This window comes from Xiphophorus couchianus, chromosome 6 (assembly GCF_001444195.1).
Source record: "Xiphophorus couchianus chromosome 6, X_couchianus-1.0, whole genome shotgun sequence".
Taxonomy (NCBI): Eukaryota; Metazoa; Chordata; class Actinopteri; order Cyprinodontiformes; family Poeciliidae; genus Xiphophorus; species Xiphophorus couchianus.
Genome location: NC_040233.1, coordinates 23544684 through 23556368, shown reverse-complemented (window position 1 = coordinate 23556368; position 11685 = coordinate 23544684). Strand labels below are relative to the sequence as shown.

The 11685-nt window shown below is 37.3% G+C and overlaps 1 long non-coding RNA gene across 1 annotated transcript; it reads left to right on the top strand.

The window, feature by feature from the left end:
* Positions 1 to 10436: 10436 nt before the first annotated feature.
* LOC114146047 (uncharacterized) lies at positions 10437 to 11349 on the top strand. Its single transcript, XR_003595833.1, has 3 exons — positions 10437 to 10871; positions 11065 to 11178; positions 11258 to 11349. It is a non-coding gene; the product is annotated as an uncharacterized LOC114146047 (long non-coding RNA).
* Positions 11350 to 11685: the final 336 nt, after the last annotated feature.

Sequence of the window (11685 nt, the reverse complement as noted above, 5' to 3'; positions counted from 1 at the left end):
GCTCTCCGTCTAACGGGTCCGTTGAGTTTCCTAAATCTGCTGGGATTTACCCTGTCCAGAACTGAAGTAAACTCTGTTTAAGCTGGTTTCGAGAAACGATTCGCCTGGTTATCTGACGGCCTACATCCAGGTGTCCCACCCTTCTTCCCCCTGTGAATTAGCCAGACTGAGCAGCCTACAGCCAACTAGTTTCACAGAGCACACCTGTTAACGGTCGCTCGTTCTCTATTTTGCAACTTGCATTTGTTATTGAACCAGGTAGGTTTTAGTGACTCGGTCGAGTCCCAAGGATGATGTTTTAAATATGGGCTACCAGCAACCTAAAAACATTTTCCACTTTTTCCTCTCCAGAATCAAACATCACAGCTATTTTACAACCATCAAAGAACTTTAAGGTGACTCATTAACTGAATGTCCACAACATCTTTAGATTTTCTTTATGCTAAATATTTTATTAGTAAGGCATTTTTGCAAGGGTCAGTACAGCTTAATTCAGTAGCAGAAATAATCAAATAAGTAAAATCAATCATCTAGTCTATCTTTCCCTACTGCTGATACTGAGAACTAAAAAAGGAACCTTAGAGAGAGACGGACAGAGTTTGGTGTTTCGAACCCCAGACCTGGCCTGATGATGAAGAAGGTGCTGCAGCAGGAGGAGGAAGTTGATCGGCGAAGGCCAGGATCTCCGCAGGTCTGATGAGCCTCCTCTCCGCATGGATGGTGAGGTCACACAGGACTTGGTGCTGGCAGGAAAAAAGGCACCAGTTCTTCTTCTTTGTCTTTGCCTTTGTCTTCATCTTTGTCTTTGGTGTCAGAACCCAGCCGATGAGAGAAGTGCGATTCGAAGCCACAGATTGTGGGGCTGACGGGTTGGTCTCCATGAGCAGGACAGTCTCCGGCTCCGTGGCCCCGGCTCTTCTTCAGCTGCAGAGTTCTTTGTCCATCTCGATCTTGGCTCGAAGCTGCCCGGAGGATCCAACGAACGGTTCCTCTTTTGCACCCACCTTATATAGGGTTCATCTGTCTGCTTAGACAGATGATCTCATATCCGTCACTGTCTTAAGAGACATCATGTCATGATGTCTGTGCCAATGTCTCAGGGTTGCTCAACCTCCTGTTTCCATATAAGGTGCTGATCATCTCTGCTCTCCTGTTAGTTCCCCTTTTTCCCTTCCTGTCACCTTTCACCTACCATCTACCTCCAACATATCAGTGATGTTTAATTGCAGTTTTACAACCTTTTACACCATTTCAAGTTCAATGTCAAAATCACATTTATATCACATTTATTTTCTTTAGCTTCTCTGATTTAGCATTCATTTATAATTTTATAACCATAACTTATTAGTTACTCTTATTATGATCTTAATGTGAGTTATTACAGATGTTTTTCTGAAAAGAAACCAAGAATAATCTATTATTCTAATTATTTGATACCAAAGTTACATTTGCTTGTTTTTCTTATAAGTGTTCTCACAAATATAAGTGTAAGTATTATTACAAGTAAATCAATATTAATATAAGTATTTTACTTTGAATCTTATCAAATTACTCAAAATGTTTAGATTTAATTTTTTAAAACTTTCATGCTTTAAACTAAGGAATAGTCTCAGCTATTTTTATAAATCTGCAGGCTGGAAACTTACTTCCTCTTTTTCCAGGAAACCTGCTTTTCCTGTTTCATGAATCTCTCTGACTGACTATGATTTCTTATGATTAGATAGAAAAAAGTAGAATTAAAGCAAAGTTTGCATGAGACAAAAACAACACACACAACTAGATTTATTTTATTGACACTTAAGTCTACTGTTGGGCCTTGATGTCACTTGAGTGATTCATTATAAAGATAACTTTATTTATTATTACTGTTAAACTAACTTTATTGACACTTAAGTCTACTGCTGGGCCTTGATGTCACTTGAGTGATTCATTATAAAGATAACTTTATTTATTATTACTGTTAAACTAACTTTATTGACACTTAAGTCTACTGCTGGGCCTTGATGTCACTTGAGTGATTCATTTTAAAGATAACTTTATTTATTATTACTGTTAAACTAAAATCTCCAGCATGGGGAAGTGGGATGAGCTCGGATTTTCTTGACACTGGCCACACAAATCTTATGGCAATTCTACAGTGTTTTCTGAAATCCCACATGAATCTGTGTCCCAGATCCATTACTCTTTCTCTAAACTGTTGTGGTAATGCTAAGGCCTCTACATCCCCTTTACACTGATACAAAATTCCCCTTTTTACTACATAAGTAGCTTCATCAAGTAATTCTGCAGTGCAGAAATTCTGCAGTGCAGTGTAACACACAATATTTAATGCAAAAATAAGTCAAAGAATAAATAACAATGCCCTGCGACAGACTGGCGACCTGTCCAGGGTGTACCCCGCCTCTCGCCCGGAACGTAGCTGGGGATGGGCACCAGCAACCCTCCCGACCCCATTAGGGACAAGGGTGAACAGAAAATGGATGGATGGATGGAATAAATAACAATTTTGGGCCCAATTTAACTGAGGTCAACTGAGGTCAATTCTAACTGAACACAAACAAAACTGACCTGCCAACAAAGAACAAAAGGCTTAAATAGGGGTGGAGTAACCTAAATCTACCACATGAAGGAGGCACGACATAACAAAAGAACATCCATCCATCCATCCATCCATTTTCTGTTCACCCTTGTCCCTAATGGGGTCGGGAGGGTCGCTGGTGCCTATCTCCAGCTACGTTCCGGGCGAGAGGCGGGGTACGCCCTGGACAGGTCGCCAGTCTGTCGCAGGGCAACAAAAGAACAAATAAATACAAAATTAACTAAAGCATTCTATGAAATACATAAAGCAAAACTAACTCTTACTTAGCAGAAACAATAAGTGAATATTTAAGTGACAAAATTAACTAAATAAAAACAACTTGAAACAAGTCTTCCCCCTTCAGTCTTTCAAAAACAAATGGTTTGCTCCAGGTTTCCTCCTCCAGCTGGTTTGTCTCAGCAGCACCTCAAACAAAAAACAAGTGTAAATAAACCATTCAAACAGACATTAAATAAAGTGTGCACCCATTAGAAAATATATGTCTAAATGAAATAACTAACTTAAACATACAAACTGTAATGTAATATAAAGAAAAAATACTAACACGATGTGGTGGTGGGAGGAGCATCCACCACACACTCCCCCTCCTCTGAAGGCTCGCTGGCACAGCGGGACAAGTAGTCAGCAGTAATGTTTTGTCTGCCAGGGATGTGATGCACCTCAAACTTGTAGGGCTGCATAGCAAGGTACCAGCGGGTTATTCGACTATTGGTGTCCTTCATTTTCTCCAGCCATTTCAAAGCTTTGTGGTCAGTTTCCAATACAAACGATCTTCCCAAGAGATAGTAGCGAAGTGAGTCCAACGCCCACTTTATAGCCAGACATTCCTTCTCATGCAATTTCTCCACAGTTTTTGGTTTCAAACAATTTCTCTTTTTTGACACTACATGGATGAGGTGTTATTATTGTACCCCAACTCCTTGGAGCACAATAAACACCTCACCTTTACAGTAAATAAGAAACAGTGAAAAATACAGTTCCTCATAAGCAAACCTAATGCATCTGCAAATGTTCAGTTCACCTTACCTTGTTAGGGCTTATCAAATCAAAATGTTCCCACATAGGGGAAATCCTCCTCTTTCTCGCCGGCTCCATCCTACTCCTATCCTGTCCTCGCGCTCCTAAATCTCCTTTCCATCCATCCAGACAGACAGACAGACAACAATAGGGCCAGTAACCCCTGTTACCTCTGGAAGACTGCCATCTGCACTTTTAGGTTCTAGCTTTTTATTTTTGTTCTGTGTTGTTTCAAATAAGACATTTAGTAACATTGAAATTTATTTTTGCATATGTAGATGCATTGCTTGTTCAGGTACGTTGGACAACCTTTAGTCCAATTCAGTGCTATAACTAGTAGCTTGTTTACACCATTATGCAAGTCATTTCTACCATACAGTGCTGAAGTAATGTAATTATTGTTACACTATATTAAGTTTAGTACACAATTAATTAGCCAATTACCCCCTATGACCATGACTACACCCTTATATTAAGGGAATTTAACAAATTAACTGTCCAACTCACATATCCATCTAATATTTAGTTGTTTTTTTTCTTATTTTATTTTATTCCCTACAATCTTCCAGATTGCAACATTTCAAGTGATGAGAGACTGAGTCGGCGCTCCGACGACTTATCAACATAGCAGCAAGCTTTAATACAAATCACTTCCTTTTGTTTCTCATTGAAGGACTTACCCATGCCTTCATTACATCTCGTTTGGATTATTGCATTTCATTATATAGAGGCATGGATAAATCACAGATGCAGCGACTTCAAATCATCCAGAACGCAGCAGCACGACTTCTTACAGGAACCAGGAAGCGTGACCATATAAGGCCCATACTGGCCTCGTTACACTGGCTGCCTGTTTTTTATCGAATAGATTTTAAGATTCTTTTATTAACTTATAAAGTTTTAAATGGATTAGCTCCCCCTTATCTTCGGGACCTTTTCAAATTTCAGTCCGTGCCCAGAACCCTACGTTCAAATAATCAGCTTTTACTGACAGTTCCTTGGACCCGACTTCAGAGGAAAGGAGATCGGGCCTTTTCTGTTGTTGCTCCTCTTCTATGGAACAATCTTCCTTTCCAAATTAGATCTGCCCACAGCCTGGATCATTTTAAATCGCTTCTTAAAACTCATTTTATTCCTTAGCATTTAATTAAATCTGGGAATACAAAGGTATTCACAGACACACTGTGTAACGGCAGAGTGAAACATTTGTTCTGCCTCAACAAAAAACAAATACATATGAACATATTCAAGATAAAGAAAAAGCAAAGGGGCTTCGGTTCCCAACTGTTCATTCAAAGCAGTACAGATTTCAATTGTTTTAATAGCTGTGGTTTTTGTCAGAGTCTTTGATAGTCTGGATATAAAACTTAACTTCATTGTAAAATGCAGCAAGGCATGGCTTCCCCTACCTGGAACAATGAATATGATATTTAGCTAGTGACAATAAAGGATTTATGAGAAACTCTGAATTGTTGAGCTTTTAGTGAGGCCAAGTAAGACATCTTCCCATAACAGCACAAATTGAGCTTCTATGTTGTTGTGGATAAAGTCACACCAATTCTGCCAAAAAGCATCAACAAAGGGACAAAACAAGTGGACAACAGTTTAAGGATATGAATCACAAAACGTACAATTTACATCAAATTCTTTCTTGAATATATAAAATGATTAGTGCAAACATCTGCAATAGCTTTTCATTTTAAACGGGTCGGATATTTTGATGAAAGGATATTTTTGTGTTTTTGTCGTGTAAATTGTTCCAGTGCTATGCTAAGCACAACCTCTAAGCTTCCACTTCAGTATCACTCACATAAAGAAATGAGTGATAAGAAATGATAATATTTAATATTAACACAGCCTGCTATAGTTTTCGGTTTGTAAACATCGCGGTGAAAGTTTTAGACGCGTAGCGCCGACAGCTACTGACTTACACCGACTCAGCTATTTATCCGAGCTACAGTAGGAAACGACGAGGCGGCACAGGTGGTCGGAACAACGGCTCATGTTAGACCCTTTCACCTGCATACGGTGTGATCGCTGATAAATTATTGTTGAACTTCTGTCTTTTTTTTCCTGTTTTTTTTCCCCCCTCTCCAAATAGTCGAGGATTCTTCTGCAAAGCTGCTGGACGACATGTTTGGCGTCACTAAAGCGGCTCCCTGCATTTACTGGCTGCCCTCACAGAGGAGCAGCTGAGAGACGCATGAAAGTTCAGACATGAAAGTTGATGTTGGATTAAATTTATTTTCTGATGTAGATCAAAATGGTCCCAAACTATGAAACCTTTCGTTTGCCTTGAGGCTCCATAGTTGACGCTGTACCGTAAAAAAGATCATTTTGGCAAATGCATCCCGCTCACAGAATCGCTTCCTTATAAACACAGTTTGGTGCGCCAGTGTCATTTCGAAACTGAAAGCAATACGCGCACCGACACGGGGTTTTGTCTATGCGCTTGACCCATGCGCCGACGCATCGATGTTTCCGGACCCATCACTACTTACATCCTTTTGTTTGTTTTATTTTAACAGGACGCCATCAGTTCCAGCTGAGATGCTACTGCATAAAAACACAAAATCAATAAAATACTTCAATCTGTATCTGTTTCTTTTATCATTCAACCCACATTTTAAGTGTTTCCATCCCTGTAATGAAGACCTCATTGCAGGGATAAAGGTGAGCAATCTTGCCAAAAGGAACATTTTCAAAAGTTCTGAGTCACTAACGTACATACGGCCCACTTTCTCAGAAAACTGCAAGAAAGCAGTTCAAACGACTTTCGACGGGAATCTTTTCTGTTTCTGTGGATAAACTCCCCACATACCGACACTCTGTGTGTGGCAGAAGTGGAGGAAAACATAAATGCTCTGCAGTTCTGCAACTTGCCTCTTGCAGAATTGGATGTTTACTTTTAAAGTTCCTTGGTAGCAAAAGTCTTAATGTAAGGCAAATTATTTTTTTAATTTTATTTGTTTAAGTAAAAATCTTAGTTTATTTTAATGTACAATAACAAAATGACCACATTAAAAGTAGGAGTCTATGCTGGCTCTGGGAACCTTATAGCTAAAAAACCCCCCAAAAACTTAAAACCCAATTAAATAAATTTAGACCGCTTGGGGGAGGAATAATAACAAAGAAAACACAAATATAATAAATGAACTTAAGTGCTTCCCAACAAAAACACATTGACACAAAACTCCCCTTCCACTAGTTTCTTCATTCTAAATAAAAGAGCTATAGGGACCCAGGGACAGCATGGGTCCCTTTTTAAAACAGACCAGAGGGAACAGACAATAGAAACTCACCTTCCCCAAACAAAACAAAAACGTGAAAATACTTTTGATCAATAATAACCATCCAAAAAGAAATTCTAAACTGAAACAAAAAAAAAACCTGAAACAGTAACAGCAAACATACTGTACACTCATAAACGAGATCAAATTAGATAAGCAACTTAAGAAGCCAGATAATGAGAAACACATTTTAGCTCCTCTAAAGTGAAATCAGTCAACGGCGCTCTCTGCGTGACACCACAGTAGTGATGTACATATATGTGGGCCCATGTCTTGAAGACGCTGGGACGGGGCACAGCTGGTTGGTTAGGGGGGCGGGTAATGGGGATTCACATTTAAAAGCGGGGAGATCGCTGAGGAGCTCAGATCCCAGGCTGACTCTTGCAGAGAGTCATTAACATTGATCATGAGGTGAGTTTAGAGTTATTTCTGATTATTTCTCTTTCAAGCCGTTTTTCAAACAATGTTGCAATTGTATGTTGAATGTAAATAATAGACCAGGTGCTCTTTTAAAAAAAAAAATCAAACAGCACAACTCTCTCATTGTAAATAAAGCATAGCAGTTTTGAATTAGGATGTGATGGTAAAATAAATATTTGTCAGTCCAAGTGGAGTTAAATCTTTGTTGAAAATTTCACATCTTGGTAATGACAAAAACATGTTGCGTGAATCAAGTTTGCCTGAATCATCAACCAAGACACTAAATAATTAAATAATTAGCATCCAGGCACTCAGTTAATTGTCCCACTGAGTGGCCAGACATCTCAGTCTGCTTTGCTTCTTTCATGGTCAGAACAAAGAAGTCAGAGTCCATGTTGGAGTTTGTACAGGTTTATTCCTCTTCATAGTCAAGCTAAGCATAGCATGATTCTGCTGAACTCTTTTGGGATTGTCCTCCTGGAAATGTACTGGAGGAACAACTTGATGTTTTAGGAGGAGAATAGATAATGTTAATAACACAAAGTTAGTTAAAACCCTCCAAAGTATCTGGGTGTGTTTTCCTAGAAATGTTGTTTTTTTCTCAGGAACCCAACGTTCAGTGAAGCCACCTCTTCCAGAATCGTCTTCACGCTGATTGGAATCTTTTTAAACACATTTTGATTTGGATGTTTACAGTTAAAGTTCCTGTAAAAGCTTCTTATTTTGTTTTTACTAGTTTAAGTGAAATATTTACTGCAGGGCTCTGTAGTGAATTCAATAATAAAACAACTTTTTTCTTCAATCATTTTGTAATGAGCTGAAAAAAGTGCTCTGAATGTTGAAGCTGCTGTTTGGTCAAATCTGTTTGCTCTGTTGAAAAATGGTTGTCGTAGAATCAGACAGTAGTAAAAAAAATTCCCCCTCCCATAGCGAGCCAAGGACCGCTCGACCTGATAGGCCCATGTTATCGCTCACTGGCATTTCTTTCTTTTGGGACCTTTCATTCCGACTCATCCAAGCGACTTGGAGTTTCCGTGGTTTTTCTTGGATAATGATGTTCTTTTATTTGTTTGGATTCACTGGAGGTGAGTTTTGTTATTAGTTCAGCCGATGTTGAGATTTTTGGTGCGTTACTTGGTGCATGTTATAATGAGGAACTCATAGCTGAAGCAGCCCCATGTTGTTACTGTTCACTGTTGTTCTTGAGACTGCATGTCAGTTTAAACACATCAGAGAAATGTTAAGTATTAATGGTTGTTGCTGCTGTTATTTTCAAACAACTTGATTTCAAGTTTAAGTTCGTCCATGGTTGTTTTTTAATTATTTAATAACACTAGATGCATTTTAAGGGTTTATTTGAGCTTAAAACTTAAAAAAGCAATTTCCTTTTTTAACATAGTATTTGTCTGAGATTCTTTTGTTGCTTTATTTGCAAATGCTTAATGCAAACATTTATGAAAAACATCAGAATAAATAAAATGGTCTGTATTAAAACATGTACTCTTTCAAATGGAGATGTAAATATACTGCAAATGCAAAATTGTATTTAATTAAAAACTATAAGTTGACTTAAATCAGTTTTCATCAAATTGTTATCAACACTCACTTTTAGTAAGTTACTTTGCATGTCAAGATGTCTTTGGTATTTAGTTTACAGCTAAACTAAATGTGTCAAGTTATTTTAGGTTTGCAATATTTAAACTGCATACTTAAAATTAACTTCATATGTTGCAATAATTGATTCTGTTCAGTCAAATTGTATTTCTGTAGCACATTTCAGCAGCAAGGCATTTCAAAGTGCTTCACATCATAATAAACACAAAAACACAAAGTTGTGCAGCACAGAATCAACAATCAAAACATGACATTAAGTCAAGTGTCATCTTTAAATTCGTAATTGATTATGTTTCAAATACTATTCTAAACAGGTGGATTTTTAGTCGAGATTTAAGCCAGCTCTTAAAAATAAATAGGCGTCACAATTACAGCAGGTATTTTGTTCCATATAACACAGTAGGAGTGTAACAGGTAAACCTTTTATGGATGCAAACTCGACTAAAAACCCGCCTGTTTAGGATTGTATTTGAAACGTAATCAATTACAAATGTATTGATGGAACCTGACTTAATGTCATGTTTTGATTGTTGATTCTATGTTGCATTGTGTTTCTGTGTTTGATATGATGTAAAGCACTTTGAAATGCCTTGTTGCTGTAATGTGCTATACAAATAAAATTTGATTGATTGATTGATTGATTTTGTTTCCATTCAACTTCACAGTATTTAACCTCCTGCATTGTGTGTTTTGTTTTTTTTATATATTTTTTGGAATAACTGAAATTGTCTTCACATGCTCCCTTTTCTTTTCAGGAACCGAGTAGTAGACCTGAAGCCATGTTTTTTAAAAACAGAAATGTTTTAAAGAAATAAAATATTGTGTACCATTCAGTTTGTGTTCTGGTGCATCTTTGCACCTGAACACATATAAAACACATATAAAAAGTATATAACTTTTTAAAAGTATCTCTCCCTACTAGTTATTAAATCACAAAAACTACTTCCAAAATTTAATTCATACTTACGTGTTCATTGTTTTACATAAGTAAAACATGAGTCTTACATGAGTGGTGGTGGAGTTGTAAATAAAATATAGATTGATTCCACCATTTTGGCTTCTTTTCAGGTCTCTTTGTTGCTTCCTGCCACTCACAATGCTCTTTGTCTTTATGAAAATGAGGCAAACAGCTCACCCTTGTGGTCAAAAGGTGCCTTACATGTTAAGAAGCACCACAGAGAATTGGAAAAGTTAAAAAAGTTTAGCTTACCTAGGTAAAATTTATGGATTTTCTACCTACTGAATGAAAAACAAATACGTTTTAAACAAAAAATCCACCAGACACGGACACACAACTGAAGTTTTTGTTAAAGTTTTATTAGTTTGTTATTGAAAGAAACTGATTTGGAAAAATCTTTTTTTGCCTGATTTTGTTATTTTTGTTACTTATATAAATTATTGCCATTTTGGGCCTTAAAACACCAGAATTTACACTGAACTTTACATTTTGATCCATCTGACAATGTAATTTCTAAATATTAAATGATTGATAATTTGATCAGAGTAATTTGATCTTTACCAAATACTTTGTTAGTCTTATTGAATAATTTCTTGGATGACTACTTTTTCCTTTTACTTGAGTAAAAATATGTTGAAGTATTTTTAGTCTTACTTTAGTACGTTTGTACTAAATCTTTGGGGAATAAATTCTTTGATAACTTTCAGAACAGTTCTGTTGTCTATCCTCTGCTGCAGGGATAAACTTTCTAACAGCTACAACATTAACCAAACAAACTCGTTACAACTTGAGGTTTTCTGTGCTTTAGTTTATTGAAATGTTATATTTATATGGGTTCTGTTTATTTGTTTCTGTTCAGACCCAAACCTCCTGCACTATGGGATTCCCCTCCATCTTGGTCCCACTGTGGGTTACTTTGAACTGGACCTGATCCGTGTACCTGGTCGTTACATGATCCGTGGAGATGAGCTGGGTGAGCTCTGGTTTACCTTGTCTCTGTGGTGTTTTATTTCTTTTCTCCATATGCAGAATTAAATCATGATTCAAGAATAAATAAATCTATTTCTGTCTTGATGCACACTGAGCTGTGAATGCTGAGATAGTTGAGTTTTTCTTGTCCCAATAAAATATTTACTTTGGATTTTGTTGATTTCTGTTTCATTCAGGCATCAACCTTCAGGAACTTGGGGTTGTTCTCCGTTTCTGTTCCGCTGCTGGAAACATCGGATTGGATCTGATCCATGGATCTGTTCGGATCTGGGTCCAAGGTTTCCTGTCAGGTGAGTTCAGAGCAGAAAACCTGGTTGGGGAACGTTGACACCTGAAATCTTTATGCTGAAATCTGTCTGTGCTCTACAGTTCTCCCATGGCTGGATGGAAACAACACTGGGCCTCATTGGACCTTCTGTCTTCAGAATAATTAGAAAACTGGACAACCTGTTGCAAGAGGTAATAAATAATAGTTTAGTGTTTCAAATATTTACAGCATGTGGTACTGTGATTATTTTGAGGGGTGTTTATATATATATATATATATATATATATATATATATATACTGCTCAAAAAAATAAAGGGAACACTTAAACAACACAATATAACTCCAAGTAAATCAAACTTCTGTGAAATCAAACTGTCCACTTAGGAAGCAACACTGATTGACAATCAATTTCACCTGCTGTTGTGCAAATGGAATAGACAACAAGTGGAAATTATTGGCAATAAGCAAGACACACTCAATAAAGGAGTGGTTCTGCAGTTGGGACCACAGACCACTTCTCAGTACCTA